Here is a 15,994-nt window from a genome sequence, read left to right on the forward strand (position 1 = left end):
GCTCCGCTCCTGTTGGTCTTAGCGTGATGATAGCTTTCCTCGATGAATAGGCTATCTAACACCGAAAGAATTTTTCAAATCGGACCAGTAGTTCCTCTTAAGGAAATTTAGTATGGTAAATTCTCTGCGGAGAATTCCAAAGCTTAAGCTTAACATAAGACACGAAGCAAATCTATGCGTTTCCGTGATGCCTTCTAATGAAAGTCAAACTAAGATCGCATGAGCATATATTAATATCAATTTGATGAATGACTAATTAATCTTCCTAGAGCAGTGTTACGCTCTTGATTATAATAAACCCTTAAGGCGGATTGCAAGTAACATGTTTGAGACTATTGTATTATTATAAATACTGTATTATATTGATTTTATCTTATAATGGGTTAAGCTTATAATGCTTACGTTTTAAAAATGTGACGTAAAAAATAAATTGCATAATAATGTAGAAGATGGCAAACTGCATCTTATTAACTACACATTTGTCTACGCATAAAAATACACATAATTTCTTGAATAGAATAACATTTTCTACGAATATAAAAAATATGGATTAACGCTCCCTTTCTCCAATGATTATGATCGTTAATTTGAGATTCCGGTGCCTTAAAATAAATATCTTCAAATATAATTCAATTTATTATTTATATTTCGATATTGCATGTAAATTGATCGTAAAACACTTCAACTATCCACTTTACGAGTATAGCCATGTAAAAATGAAAATTCACCAGTTAAATGTGAAACTGGTACCCGAGTCGAAATAAAAAATCTTAAAAATTGAGTAAGAGCTCTATATCCCTAAATATGTTACAAAACGTCAATTTTTCGCTTTATTTTTATACATTCCATTTATTATGGATTTGAAAAATTCATATTTTGCTCTTATTTAATTAATTGTTTAAAAATTTAAATTTTTAAAACCAATTTGAAGAAATAAATATACTGTTATAAAATGTGTATACTAAACACTACACTGACCTATTTTTAAGATACTTTAAACTCAGAACCGCTTTTTGTATATGAACCAACCAAAAAAGCAGATTTGTTAATGTAATTTGATTTTTTAGTAGACTCATATAACAATATATCTTGCCCTGATACACTTGAAATACAATCAAGCCCAGCATCAGTGAAATAGAATTTTTTCCCTTAAAAATTGCGATCACGTATCTAATATAGTGAAAACAATATTCTAGTGACCGGATGATTTCTGAACAGATGTGTGCCCTTCGATTTCCATGTAATAAGGTTATGATTTTGAAATATGAATGTTCGATGCTATAATTTTTTTATTAAAGTATGCGTATTGTAAATTAAATCGTATTAATAAACATTTATTTACTGTATTAAAAGAGTAGTAAAATGTGTGTGTTTATTTTATATGAATAAATAAAATATTAAATATGTTTCTATTTATAAATATTACTACAAAATCCTTTAATGTATTACGTAATTGGGTTCATTCGCCATTTTTTTTTTGTTTAAATAATGCTATTTATGCAATTATTTATTACCATCTCTAACAATAAATTTCTGTACCATCCATTACACATACACGTGTAACCAAAAAGTCAAATTCGATTCTCGATTTATATTTTTCGATAGCGCGATATCAAAATTTAAAATCGCATACATCGCGCAGTTTGTAGCTTCTAATGCTCTCGAGGGGTGTAAAAACGGCGTATCGATATAAAAACCACATTAATCTGCACTTATCTTGCTCGTGTTATTTAATGACGCGTCATTTCGCGGTTATTTGTAATGCTTTCGGGCGAAACCGCCGATGTTAAATGATTATTTATTGAGATAAACGTTGTACATACATACGTATATTTTTAAGCGTAGATCATTATTTATTCATACAAATAATGTTAAAATAAACGAATAACTAAGCGACTCTATTTAAATGTAAAGGATCCCAGTCGCATTTATGAAAATAGAGGCATAACTTAAACATCAATGTGACATTTTACTCCGTTTAAAATAATTCACAGCGCTTTATCGGGCGTACGATTATTTCACAAAACATTTTCCTTCCAGCAAACAGCGGTAGATTTGCATGAAATATAAAGGTGACCGCACACATAGTTTCCTGTTGTTTATAGCGGTCACTAAACGCGTTCGTTTTGTTTGCCCTCCCCTTTCGCATTCCTGTCTTAGTTCCTTTATTGTCTTACCTTTCCGCTTATGACGTTGGATACAGAGCATTTATTATAACGGGACAAAAGGATGCATATTTTGCATTGTAACGACAAAGTTTCGCGAAAATCCCTTTGTGAATATAATAATTCGCAAACATAAAAATGTTGGTCTTTTCAAATATAATGTGAATGGTATTTAAATAGCTTGAAGCATATTATTCAGGAGTGCTCAAATTGAATATGAGTTCAAAATTCTTCTAATCTAGCCACTTTATTCGATTACTCAATTATTCCTATTATATCGAGAGTGGGGAAATGTCAATTGAACGTCATATTGGCGATAATCGACACTCGATCACGTCTCTTTCTAATGAGGGTCGACATATTGAAGTTCCAAGTGGAATTATTAAAAAACCATTTAGATGTGGGACAAACACTGTGATGGATGGACTTTGGAATACGATCCATTTCAATTTCAGCCGTTGTCTCTTTATAAAGGGTGAGTGTCCCTTGGTGCTTTAGTTAAAAAATTATGCGATCGAATCACGTATTTAGATATATATCAAAAAGACTTTTATTGTGGTCTGTTCTTTTTTTTATTAACTGTACATGTAATAGATTTACGACACAACAGCTGTTTATACATAAATAAGCGTCTTCAAAATTACAACGTATCTATTATTTTGACGGATATTTTGTTTCACACATAAAGTTATATCAAAGAACACGTAGAAACATTTATTAGCAGGTAATAAAGGGCACAATATTTCTCACTCGTAACCAAGAGTGATGAGCTGATAAATCATATCTAGTCGCCGATTTATATCGCAATAAAGAACAAGAAACTGCAGCTATAAATAAATACATTATCTCTTTATTATGCCATATATTTTTTGCGAAAATTCGAATAAATCGGGTTTACCTAGTTACATCGTTTCGTTGTGATAAACTCAGAATTTACAGTTACAATTTACAGATACTCCATATTTATTGGATAAAAAAATGTAGAAAGGTTTTCATTTTGAATTTTAATGCTAGTTTAAATATGTTAAATAGACGTGTGCAAAGTTAATTTTGAAATGGTATAATGACCAGAATTAGTCTGTTAGCAAATAAAAAAATGTATATTTCTCATATGAAAACAGCAGACACACAATAAGTTCATAATCTAACATGCAACAATTTTACATACAAGCTTAGTGTAAAGACCGCTCGACGTGGAATGCTAAAAGCCCGGGCCGTTAACTTAGCTTCACTGTATAAAATAACCATCTGTGGAAAACCGCCGCTTATCCCCAAGAAAAACTCTCTTTGTGAGGATAACTCGTTCTACATCCCCTCTTATGATATGTTTACGTACTTTGAGATTTTATGTGGACGTTCTAACGCCGAGCACGAATTTTATTGGGTTTATAGAATTTTATGACGCCATATCCCACGAAGTGGCCGATGTTTTTCATTGTTTATTGATTTTGATGCCTCCATGCGTCTATTAAACTGTCGATAAGGTTGAAAATTATAGACGGTTGCATTTTAAAGCAGATATGCAGGTTTAAAATTATCTACTTCTATTTCGGAGTGTCAATTTCGTTAAAATCTTGGTACGAAAATACTTTCGGAGCGAGGTTTAACAGTTTGACGGCGCACTTAATGTATTTATACCGACCGGACAGCGGCATCTGTGGCTAATGATATCGCCGGACTGCCCCTCCCCCCGGGCCGCCACCCACCCCCCGGACACCCGATAGACCCCCATGACTCGGTCATTAGTTAAACACGCACAGCCGCCCGCATGTCGCAAGTTTATCTTTGGCTAAACTGTAGGTATGTGGACTCGATTAGCCCTTTGATCAAATAATCCAGCGATAAAATAGGGTTTGTCGAGGAAATTTAATTACATTAAATGTCATTGTTCAGCCGCTCTGGCGGTGAAATGGTGCTGTTAATTCAGTAAGATAAGTGGACGTTTAACATTTACTGTGTAGTGTGTGTACTGTGTGATTGGCTCTGAAAAGCCCTAATTTCTATTGAAACACACATTGGTATTGTTTTGAAAAAGATTATTTACAAGTATTTTATCCATTAAAATTATCAAGAAGTTCTACGTAATCTATTTTCGCTGCATTTAAATATAGATCCTTAGTTTAAAGACATATATGGTATAGGTATACATATATGGAAAGGTCTGAAAGACACGCTCGTTAATTGCAGGTGGCGAGGAGATTAAGTGAGCGGCGATTTAATTGGCGGTCAACTCGCCGCATGTAAACATTTCCTGGAACAACCTAGATTAAACCTTACTTATTAAACTATACATGTGTATTTTAATAAATAACTGTGTTTTATGAATGACTAGATTTCCGCCCGCGGCTTCGCCCGCGTTTCTAGGATGCGTTCAAAGGAAAACCCGCATAGTTCCTGTTCCCGTGGGATTTCCGGGATAAAACCTATCCTATGTGTTAATCCAAGTTACCCTCTATATGTGTGCTTAATTTCATTGTAATCGATTCAGAAGTTTTTACGTGAAAGAGTAACAAACATCCATACATCCATACATCCATACATCCATACATCCATACAAAATTTCGCATTTATAATAGTATTAAGATTCTTAGATAATACACTTTTAATTAGCCACACTTTTATTTCTGATATTTTATTAACTGAAATGATTTGACAAGCCATAAAAATTCAGTCCACATTTATAGGTATAAATAAAATCTTAGTGTAACACAACCCTTCATATAAAGAAATATCATACCTACGAGAAGCTATTAGAGCTTTATTTCTTGAACCGAATATACAATATTATAAATTCTTCTTTGACTATCCGTATCCAATTTCTGTTTCCAGTTTTATAATAATTGAAACATAAAGTATGTCAGGTTACGTTTTGAGGATTCCTTATAGTATGCACAGCTCATCTTTCCCCAAATACCATGGAGTTTACTTGTATCTCGCATACCAAAGGCATGATCGTGACCACTTATTTTCTGGTAGTTGATCAGCTAGCAGGTAGAACGGGTTACGGGGAGGTAGCGGTCACTCGATTAATACTAACATTAATCTCGGCTGCCCCACCGGAGGGCGCCTTAATTTATAACCCCGTTTTGACAATTGATGACCGTCAAAATTCACCAGATATTTGTTGTGAACGTTTTATTTTATAGGCTTTTAATGCTGAGTAAACAAACGTAAAAGTTTGGAACGAATGTAGAGACATAATGAATGAATTAGTTAGGTAAGTACAATGTTTAATGTAGAAATTGTATTTGTTAATGATAAAGTTATGTTTATGTTATTTGTAGATAGATAGCTTTCGCATTTCAGTATCTAACTACATATTTTTTTTTCAAACAGACGGCACCAACAATAAGAAACGATAATATTTTAAAACCTCGAAATAATTAACTTCGTACACAGTAAATTGTTAACAAATCTGTAGCTAATGAACACTGATGGTCGTCGTGGAAGTAAGGCATGCGTAAATTGTGCTAGTGACGGGCGCACGGAATATTAATGTGCACTGCGCCATCTAGCGGACTTCACTTGCAGATCTTCAAACTGTTTGGATGTTGAGATTTTTTGCGAGGATTTACCACCCGCAGTGCTATAGCTTAAAGAAGACATGGAAAAGCCAGTATAATAGTTGCAATAAAACTCAATTCAATAATATAGAGCTCTTGGACGGCGCGGGCGGTGGTATATTGCTCTGCCGCAAATTAAGCTCTATGTAAAGCATGCTGAATATCAAGTCGAAAGTGCGATTCAAGTCATTTAACCTTTGATGCAATAAAAGAGTTAAAGTCAAAAAATCAAATATACATTTTATATCTCCTAAAACTACACCTCAAACCTTCACAGACACATCACAGGCGGATTTCTTAATAAGTGGTATAAAAACTGAGTAGGTATAAGTAATAAGTATATCTATTGAACAATGTAAAATTCTATCCAGATCATTGCATAAACTAATAAATTATGCTTATAATCAATTTATTTCCATTCTCCCCAGATATGGATTTATCATCAAAAAGCAATTACATATTCGAATATGAAAATTAGTTTTACCCTTAAAATTATAAATTCGACGTTGACACAGGGACTCGAAACAGAACTAATACGGAATAAATTTTCAACTTAATTTAACTAGACAAACACAAAGGGCCAAACGGGGACCGCCTTCATTTCAGTATTGAGGTGAAAACTAAAGATAAGCCACTTTCCGCCTCATTGTACATTCAACTATGAAACCATTCGTGGTAAACTATTATGAAAATGATACCTACGCTATATAATAATATGGTATTCAACTATCTTTTATTTCATATTTCGACCTATGTTTCAAGTTGATGATATTGTTTTTGTAAATAGTATTGGATTTTTATCTTTTATTCACTGCCACAAAAAATGCATTTTATATGTATATGGAAATTGTTTTGTTTTAATGATTTTTATAGCTATGCAGTATGCACTTCCTTAAGAAAAACTATTATTTATCACATACTTAAGTAGCATACATTCACAACATGTGTGTGATATTTATACTCAAATAATATGCCGCATCCATAACATTCCGTAGCCACGTAAAATCGCGCTCCATGCGATTTCGCGCATGGCTGTCCCTGCATCTGTCGCGGGCCGCGTCCGCGCCCGCTGCCGCTTCGCTGACTCCGAATCGCTGACGACTTTGACATTCCACGTTTAAAATGGCAAACTTTTAATTCGTTTGACTTACAGCTTACAGTGACGAATTTAGCCAAATAATGACATTGTACTAAATGCAAGCAATTTTAGGTTATCACAAGTAATACTTTACTTAATAATGAAATGTATAAAGCTAATTTAAAATGTTAAGTTTATTATTATTTTATCAATAATTATTCTTTTTCCTCGTGCTTTCTTAAATAATTATTCTTTTTCTCGTGCTAAATTTTGATGTGACCTGTGAAATAACTCATTTAGGAAATGTAGCAGATGTATATTAATTCGTTATTGATCTACGTATACTCCGTGTGTGCAATAAAATATTTTTATCATCATACTTACAAACGAAATCCAATCCGCCGCAGTAATTAATGAATGAAAACAGTAAAATTGAACGTCAAAGCGAATTTTTGAAACTGTCAACAAAAAATGTAAAATCTGGAGTGGCTTAATTAAATTTCATCCAACGTGAAACCAATTGGCTTCAATCGAAATCAAAGGTCATAATAATTTAATCGGTGCAAAATACAGTGGTTCCGTCTGTGCATGTGATAGCACCACGCCAGTTATTAAACCGCAGCCTCTGATGTTCAATTTACAACGTAACCAATTCATTTTTTTTAAACATTTTAAAGTTTAAACACAGCGATGAGCGATACATAAAAATAAGTATAGTGCATTGTGAAAAATTAGAAACCGAAACCTAAACTAATTTTAGACAGGGCTACACTATTTAAAGTTATGTTCATTTTGCGTAACGTAACTCGAGTTTATCCTTTCATCATTATAGTTTATGCATGTATATTTGTTTATGATTTACCCTGTAGTTGATTAAAATACGAAATGCGTTCAATGCACAATAACGAAAGTTCTCACAATCTACGGTGGAGTTACTTAAGCTTAGTTTCGCAATACATTCTCATTCAGCAATAACAACGCTGGGGGAAGTAATTAATAAGGCTAATATGATTAGTAGTTCACTTCTGTATTAGTGTTTGCTTTGCGAATGTTTCAGAGACAGCATGTTTGATTTATCTATACGTACACAACATTGTATATGAACTAGCTGACACTCTGAAAGTTTGACTTCGATTTTTAAGGTCTGATTCGATTCGAAATTGTATATTGAGTTCCTTTAGGACCATTATACTGAAAATCCTGTAAATTGTAATAGTGGTTTCGAACGTTAGCCGGATCCTTTTTTTAGACTTTTTTCAGGGTTTTGTTTCGATATAATTACCACATTCGTCATCATTCGCACTTAACAATTTAAACTGTTATTTTGACATTATTCACTACAACATTTATTTGTAGATATCATTCATGAATTCAAGGAAATATAATTTTACGCTCTGATTATAATAAAGAATAATTAATATCCAGTATCAACCCACCCAATGCAATAAATGTATAAACGGAAGCTGCAAGCAATTTACTTATCGAATATCAATTTAAGCCACCTGAAAATTTATTTTATATTGGTAACTCATGTGATTTGGATACGTGTTCTTCATTTACATTCTATTTTGTCAATATGTTTACAATAAGAATTGTTAATGGATGCTCACTCTCCCTTATCAGGTAATACCTATTCGTAATCTATAGCTAAAGCAGTATTATCAATTATTTAACGGTATCATGAAATAAACTATACGAATCTTGTAACATTTAGTTCATCTATTTAAAGCTAACCGTACCGTTCCGCTTGTAATTTCGGAGTAACTTGCACCATAACTGAGGTTTGTTTAGTAAACTATATTTCATGAGTGCCAAGAGTAGTTCGGGAATTAAGCTACAATTAAATGGTCGTAAATTCTAAGTTTGGGTCGGGTCACTTCGGGGAGCTCGGAGGCAATTTATCAATTATTTACGCCACTTGGGCCCCGCGCTGTCTGCCGTCACCTGCCCGCGGCGCGACCAACTGATTTCGGATTTGTTTATCCGTCTTACAATTAATTATTATCAGCCATTATAATTATTGTCGAACTCAAATACTTTAACCTAATAAGTAAATATTATACAAAAAGTTTATTTATATGTACAATGTTTCAGACATCTCGATTTACCATGTGTTGTTCATTTCGCACCGCACTATCGCTTCTATCGGTTGCTAATACTTCGAAAAACTCTGTAGGTTGTATTTTTATTTCAATATATTTGAAAGGGAAAGTGTGTTGGCTTTTGTTTTTTTTAATTGCCACGTTTGTACTACGACTCGAGAATAATGAACCCCGCAAAAACAAATATAGTGTCATCTTCTGAAAACGTTCGTATTCCCTTCTAGGTTAAGAAACATAATGTCGTCAGAACACAAGACGTGTTGGTCTCGCAATCAGTCACTTAGCTAGGACACCAGTGTCTTCCGTACTGCGGTCACGCAATCGATCTCAGTCGACAGTTTGCCACCCTAAGTACCTTTGACGTCACCAACAACTGTGACTTGGCTGACGATATGTAGACCTTCATCATTCATAATGCTAATTGAAGGTGGTGTAAGTTTAACATATATGTTCAATGTTCGTGTTTATAGTGCTAAAATCTATACTCAGAGTTAATTCATTTTACTGCCTTTATTTAATGAGCGTATTAATTTCAGAGGTCAACTTTAAACTAAAAAGTAGAGTTATCGTGTAGAGCTTTGAGTAATTCATATTGCTTTTAACGTATTAAGTAATGTGAGTATATTAAACTTAGGAACGTAAACAATTATTAAGGCCAATTTTCTGGCAGCGACGGCTCGTCAAGCTGTTAAGACGGGATCTTTTATACGAATCGCTAAAACACAGGCGAGGCGTCGAAGCTAACTTAAGCCTTTTGTTTGCTAATTCCTAAGATAAACGTTGCTACACAGTGTAAACAGCTTCTTTGAATTTTATAAATTCGTTTATGATTTTTGTGGTCAGTTTTCTATTGCATTGTTTTGAAATTATTATCCATTTATACTTCTGTGAAGCAATATTAAAAAAAAAACACTTTACTAGTGTTTGATTATTCGTCATTTTAATACATCTAGAGATTAATAAATAATCTGAAAAGGTATTTTATTCTTAAGATAAAGGTTCATATTAATTAGGATTCTGTTAAAAAAGTAGGTACAAAATCAAAATAAACAACTTTCTTTAATTTCACTTTATTTACAAGACAATAAAATCCGTATAATTACCATCATAGCGCTACATCATACTGTGGTCATAAATAAATAAATAAATAAATAAATAAAGCCTTTATTAACAATCTAAATGTTACATTTCTTCTTAAAAACTACTTAAGTATTATTAAACATGTAAGTTTATGAAAGCAACATAATTCAAATATTATTGTTTTTATTAGACACCGGTTTTATGATTGTCTTGCTCTTTGGCATAGGCCTCCCCAAGAATTCTCCACATCGTTCTATTTCTCGCTATCCTCGTCCAGCATGGTCCTGCCACCTCCTTTATATCATCTTCCCATCTTCGATATTGCCTTCCTTTACTTCTTTTATTGTATCTAGGGCACCATTCCGTCACCTCCCTCGTCCACTTTTCTATCTTACTTCTTGTTAAATGTCCTGCCCATTTCCATTTCAGCTGTTTGATTCGGTACTTTATGTCAATAACTTTAGTTTGTTTTCTAATTGTTTTTAGCCTAATTTTGTCTTTTAGTTTTACATTTAGTATGCTTCTTTCCATTCGGTGTTGGCAAGTCTCTAGGGATTTTATGTTCTTCTTCGTAGAGCTCCATGTCTGACAACCGTAGGTCATGCTTGGTAGTATGTATGTATTAAATATCTTCTTCTTGCCTTCAATTGGAATATCTGCGTTTTTCATTATGTCTCTTAGAGCCCAGTATCTCTTCCATCCCAGGGTTATTCTATTTTGCACTTCTTTTGTTGTGATGTCAGTTGGAGATATTATTTGGCCCAAGTATGTGTATTCGTCGACATATTCCAGTTCAACGGCACTGTCAGATTTAATTGGAGTTTTTATATAATTAGTCATTAATTTTGTTTTACTGGTATTAATTGATAATCCTACCTTTTCGCTTTCGCGTATCAGTTGCTCAATCATAACCTGGAGAGTGTTTGAATCTTCACATATTAAAATGAGGTCATCTGCGAAAACTGTGGTCATACTTAAGATTAATTACTTTATTTAAGTCGCCGTCAATGTACACACACCGTAAGAGCCTCGTATTGTCTTGACGCCATCAGTCACGAGAAATGCGAAAATTGTAACAATACCGGATTAACAGTTGACGCCTTTATAAATATTCATTTTAGGAGTGTTCAATTTGAGGGCCGTTTGAGAGCCTCGCTTTGTTCGTGTGACAGATGTGTTAAATCCTTCGTTATTGTTTCATTGTTCGCTGATTTGATTAATTCATTAAAAACTTGGTTAGAGTAGCATAAACTGTTTATAATTACGATTGTAGAGGTGCCTGTACATACTTATACGCATAATGTTCCCAGTGTAACCAATTATATTCATGAATATTTTATTCATAGATTTTTTTACAGATATTAAAATAATTTTTAATATCTGTCAAAGATAAGACACTAAGTACTAACGATACCTACTCAAAATTAAAAAAAAAATATTTTGTAGCATTAAATGGCTCGTAAAATTTTCAATATAAACCTTTTAACCTCTAAATAATTTTCTGGGATCGTGAGCTAAACACATTGTAAACTTGTAAACAGGTAATGAAGCTATGAACGCACTAGTGTACTGTATAGTGAGGTAGCGGAGCGCACTATCGCGGTATCTTCACGCTCGGTCAAGCAGAACCTTTCTGCTTCATCACACGCGCCGATCCGAACGATTCATGTAAGTGGTGCGTGCTGACTAGGCCACTGAAAAATATTAAACAAATTAATATGTATTAGTTTTTATGGGGCACTTCCTAACTCTTCCATAGATGCGTTTATTATGAAGGTAGTGGGTCTAACCATCCCCAGAAAACAAACAAACAACACATTTTCCCATTTTTTAATAATATTTTATCAAAATCACAGTTCGTTTATTTAAGCTATGGTCCACGGTTATAACGAGCAGTTTCGAACGATCGTACATGGGAATTTAAAAGGGAATTAATTTTATTCATTGGAAAATAGAGGATATATTGGCTTGGATTAGTTAAACGATTTCATGGGCTGCAAAATGCCTTAACGCTAAACTGTGTCAACAGAAATAAGTCTTTATAGTTGAAGCTATAGGGTTGAAAATTGTTAAGCAGGTTGTGTGTAAATATGCAATGCACTTGATGAATGCTGCACTGGGTGTTGCAGGGTGGCGAATTCTGTGCAACGCGTGTCGTTGAATAATTCGTTTCGAACGGGCGATTAACGTCCAGCGTCAACCGATCGGACTTTTTGCACTTCCTCATAAACGTAACGTAAGGGCAAAAACCACTTTATTGGATGTAGATTTATAAAAAATGTTTTAAAGAAAAATTGAGTTCAACTCTACGGTATTCTATGATTTTTAAGAATGAAACTATGATGTCATGAAATGAGTTAGTAAGAATTACGAATAATTATTTAAATAAATCATTTCCTACTAGAAACTATTAGTAAATTTAGTTGTAACTACTGAATCACATCTATTATAGGTATTGTAATTCATAATTACAAATTTATTAAAAATATATAAATTTTCTATTGAATAGAAAATCAACTATGTAATATGTTGTACCAACAACAAACTCGAACTAACATAAAAATTAAAAATATCAAAACATTAATTCAAAAACTAAGCTATAATAAATTTTAATTACTAGCCAATTAAAACAAATTATACAACCATCAAACACTAAATAGGCCAATTAGAACATTATACTATAAGCCAATTAATTACTGGGTAATAGAACCTTATTAAATTATTATGCATAAATGATCAAATCCAGAGCTAGATATCATTAGGCTAGGATTAAAGTAGATGCCACGCGGTAAATCAATGAAGCCTGTCTAGTCAGGTTAATCAAATGTATTCACTGGGCTTAATGTACGAGTATATGCGCTAAGTACAATCATCGAGGGAAGGTGACTCAGTAAAATTGTGAATAGAAGCCATGCTATTAAAACTTTGGATACTGATATGACACTATACTAAAAATTAATACGTAACTAATTATGATTCTAAAATATTTCATTTATTGATACATAAATCTTTATCTTAATTTTATAAGTTTTTATAACTGTTTAGAGAATTGAAAATTGTGCACAAATAATATTCGAATAATCCTTGAAAATTCACAAAACCTCACAGCCTTAGATAAATTGGAGCGAAACCGATATTCTGCACATAACTGTCCAATATTGCATGCAGCATGTGAGTAGATTCCTGGAATATCACTGGAAATTCTAGACTCACTGAAACAATTCCCATACCCCAACTATAGTATCTCTCCATATTTAAGAGTAAATACGGAAACACGAGCAGAAGTAAACAGTTTTGTCATTCGCACACAATTGCCCCATAAAATCGCATAATTCGTTGACAGTGAAAGACGACACTCATCATTTCAACGCCATTTTTATAGGCACAATTTCTTTCGTATAAACGTAAAAATCGGGTCGTCTTTATAAAAACATCTCTTCAATTGTCATTCATGAGGGCAGATCGCGTATTTGTCATCGCGCGTGTCGCTCGCGTATCGCGTACCAAATATTAAAATGCAATTTTAAACAAAAACTCATCGGATTCGAACCCTCGCAATAAAAATGACTATTTGCAGCACAAATAGATGTTGCTATTATGTGTGCTACGGCAATAAAGGGCCAAATCATAAAGTATAGATATTGTGTATTAGAATATAAATAAAACATATTTTTAAAAGAATTTCTTAGTACGACTCGTAAGTTAAATGTAACGATTGTGAACAAAGAATTCTATGCTACATTAATTTAAACAAATATCGATACTAAACAGATATTTTTATTGTTTATTTTTATTAAAATACACGTCTTTCTTAAGCAAACATTCTGATTAAAATAACATCCATCAAGAAGTAGTTATATTTTGTGGCCCATTTTAAAGTACATAAGCAAGCAAAAATGCCCAAAATATAGAAGAATTGTCAATAAATATTGTGTAACAAAATCAAAGCGAGAGGCAGGAGGCATTTTGTATTCACTGCATCGTCAAGAAGACATCAGGAGGGAAAGCAGCAAAATATTATAATAGCATAATGGTGTCAGGTGGTGTTGTTCTGCCGGGCGCCTACCTTGGGAGACATTGGGTTGTGCTCTCATATCGATATCCAGCAATTTAACAGAATTATATATTGAGCAAAATGTAGTATAACATAGTTTATAGGTAATTTAACAATTAACACGAGTCTTTAGTGACGAAAATAGGTTCATATTAATTATTCAATCGTAGTCGTTGATATAATATCAAGTAGCTACTAATTATAAGAAGTAATTGTTTATACATACTTAAATTATAAAAACTGTGCTTAAAAAGGATGAATTATGTCGTTACTGTAGACATTTCGGTATTAATTTAAAGCATATATTCCAAAATACTCGAACAAACAATTATTCTTTCTAAAACTTTATCGAGACATGCACATCACTACTAAAAAGGCCTTTGGCGGCACACAGTCGCCTGTTGAGGCACAGGAGCTCGTGATATGAAAGCAAAGTGACGTCACTAAACTCCAGTCTCTCTCCATGTAACTTTGTGAGAACTGAGATCTCGAGTTTTATTGTTCGTTGGATTATCGTGTGCTTTGTTTTATTGCACTCTCGGTGTTTAGACGCCGACTGTGGTGCGAATGCCAAACAATCTGTAAATATATATACATGTATGAAATTAATTTTCAATTTTTAAATGGTTTTCATATTTATTTATTTATTTATTTATTTACTCTTTATTGTACAACAGTCTTATAAAGTAAAAGTACAACAAAACTATTCAAAATGTACAAATGGCGGCCTTATGGCTCTAAGCCATCTCTGCCAGGCAACAGCTTCATAATGTTAGGACTTGGTAAGTTCTGGATATATCTTATCTACTATATATATATTTTTATCCAGAAGTACCTTTAAGGTACCTACTAGTAATATTTATGTATTTTCTACATACATATTAAGAAAAAATACCTATATTTATTAAGTGTAATAACAACATACATTTAATCATATTATACTCATGTATTTAATTAAAGCGTTATTGTTTAGATTTGATATTCCGTGAGGGAACAAAAACATGTCACTCGAAATAAATTCCAAACCCTAACCGAATTGTTTACTTTATAAATGATGATTATCCAAATGTAAACGCGCCATATGAAAATGGCAATTAAGAATGAAAAATGATCATTACTGCTGTTATAATTAAAAAGCCGTGACATGTTCTTATGAGTTAGTATATTCAGACTGTGATTAATATTTCCGTGTGACAGCTCATTGTCCTATTCTCTGAAAAAAAGGCCTTTGGCGGCACACAGTCGCCTGTTGAGGCACAGGAGCTCGTGATATGAAAGCAAAGTGACGTCACTAAACTCCAGTCTCTCTCCATGTAACTTTGTGAGAACTGAGATCTCGAGTTTTATTGTTCGTTGGATTATCGTGTGCTTTGTTTTATTGCACTCTCGGTGTTTAGACGCCGACTGTGGTGCGAATGCCAAACAATCTGTAAATATATATACATGTATGAAATTAATTTTCAATTTTTAAATGGTTTTCATATTTATTTATTTATTTATTTATTTACTCTTTATTGTACAACAGTCTTATAAAGTAAAAGTACAACAAAACTATTCAAAATGTACAAATGGCGGCCTTATGGCTCTAAGCCATCTCTGCCAGGCAACAGCTTCATAATGTTAGGACTTGGTAAGTTCTGGATATATCTTATCTACTATATATATATTTTTATCCAGAAGTACCTTTAAGGTACCTACTAGTAATATTTATGTATTTTCTACATACATATTAAGAAAAAATACCTATATTTATTAAGTGTAATAACAACATACATTTAATCATATTATACTCATGTATTTAATTAAAGCGTTATTGTTTAGATTTGATATTCCGTGAGGGAACAAAAACATGTCACTCGAAATAAATTCCAAACCCTAACCGAATTGTTTACTTTATAAATGATGATTATCCAAATGTAAACGCGCCATATGAAAATGGCAATTAAGAATGA

Source organism: Colias eurytheme, chromosome 15 (assembly GCF_061535395.1).
Source record: "Colias eurytheme isolate Ceu_HAF_F1 chromosome 15, ilColEury1 Martin Lab GWU primary, whole genome shotgun sequence".
Lineage (NCBI taxonomy): Eukaryota > Metazoa > Arthropoda > Insecta > Lepidoptera > Pieridae > Colias > Colias eurytheme.